The 1756-nt window shown below is 33.0% G+C and overlaps 1 protein-coding gene across 1 annotated transcript in view; it reads left to right on the plus strand.

Moving 5' to 3' along the window:
• LOC107086704 (tyrosine-protein phosphatase non-receptor type 11-like) overlaps positions 1–1756 on the plus strand; it is an 82817-nt gene that overhangs the window by 60732 nt on the left and 20329 nt on the right. The window lies entirely within an intron of this gene.

The following is a 1756-nucleotide window of genomic DNA, read 5'->3' on the forward strand; positions in this document are numbered from 1 at the left end:
AGAATTGCAATTCTACAATAAAAGATTTAATTTTCACCTGTTAAAATTGTTACTGATTGTCACAGCAGTTACACTCAATACCTAATGTTAGTCACTGCAATGTGCATAGGAAAGGAAATACTTTATTTCGGTTTAAACAAACAAAAAATTAAATTATATTTATTACAAAAAAATCCATCAGACAGCAACCGAAAAAGGAATAGTCTGAAGCCCCAAGACTTATTTTTGCCTATCCTGTACCATCATAAGAATAATTCACAATAAAACATTGGTACTAATAAATAATTACAAAACACACAACTTAAACTGAAAAATCAAACTCAGTCAAATTTCATTGTAACTTTTTATAATTTTAGATTTTAAAGTCTTCTTGAAAACTAATATAAAGTTACACATCTTTATTTCATCGTTTAGTCCATTGTTTCCAACTTAGTGAGTCTGTTGTTATATTTGGGGATGTTTCAGACGCTTCCAGCAACTTATTTTCAAAAAAAGCAACTAGAGATAATTCTAGTGGCTCTTTTATGTGTTTTTGGCAAGTTTAGCTACTTTATGTGAAAGCAGCAATCACCCTTCCGTTACTCTTAAATATCAGTAACGGTAGAGCATCCATTAGTTTCTCCTCTTATCCCTCAGCTCTGCCTCACAGGCACCTGCAGCTGTCTTGTCCTGAAAAACCCGCTGTCAGAGCAAAGAGAACCGAGAGGAGATCTGCTCCCTTTTCCCACATATATAGTTTTAATCTATTTCTCTCCAAAGGTTTCACACTTCAATAATTATCTGATTACTGCACAGATTGAGTCACTTATTCACCTCATATACCACGTGCCTGTGATTACTGTATGCAGTGTTTATTCATTCAATGTTTAAAAAATACAGGTTATTGGTTAAAATAACATTGTTTTTAAATAAGGTATGTTGCATTTTCTCAATGTTTTAACAACAGTGATATCATTAATAACTAAAGTTTGGAATCAAATAATCAACTTAACATTAAAGGTATTGTTAGACGAACCCCTACGTGGAAAATAAAGTAGAAAACCTCAGTGTTGGAGGAAAAGGTTAAACATGCCAGTAAGTCTTTAAATATCTGAAGGTGAATCATAGGTCAAGCCTTCCTTACAAGAAGGAAATTCTGATAAATAACACACAAAATGTCACTTTTTCAAGTTAGTAAGGACCCAAACACAGAGGCTGACTGTTAGGAAAGAGCAAAGATGATTAAAAAGAAAAATGACATGAGGAGCAGGATTTGGAGTAGACTAATGGAAGAATCTATCAAGGAACAATAAAAAGAGGGGCATGAATACAGAGGCGGGGATGGAAAATAATGTGACACCAAAAAACTTGTGATGGAACAACAGCAGCATTAGAACTAAAAGGGAAAAACCCTGAAACTAAAAAGGTAAAAAGCTTATATGACACACCACAGGATATGATAATTAATAAAATAAAAAACTACATTGAAAGTCGTACAGAAGTCATATTTAAATGTCAAATCATTCTTGCTTAAACATGTATATAAATGTACTCTTTATCAGATGATATTGTCCCAAAATTTAGAAAATTTCTAATTCTAAAAAAAAATCTGGTCTTAAAATCTGTGGGGGGGTTTCGTTATGCAGGCCAGTTAGTTATATGTCACCTTTACACCTAAATTCGGCCAATCATATATCAACGGTCATCTGTCAATCAAATTGTTTCAGTCATAGCATCTTGATTCATATGTCGCAGCTAATATACGCAACGGTTGAAA

Source organism: Cyprinodon variegatus, unplaced genomic scaffold (genome assembly GCF_000732505.1).
Source record: "Cyprinodon variegatus isolate N-32 unplaced genomic scaffold, C_variegatus-1.0 Scaffold159, whole genome shotgun sequence".
In the NCBI taxonomy this organism is placed as follows: domain Eukaryota; kingdom Metazoa; phylum Chordata; class Actinopteri; order Cyprinodontiformes; family Cyprinodontidae; genus Cyprinodon; species Cyprinodon variegatus.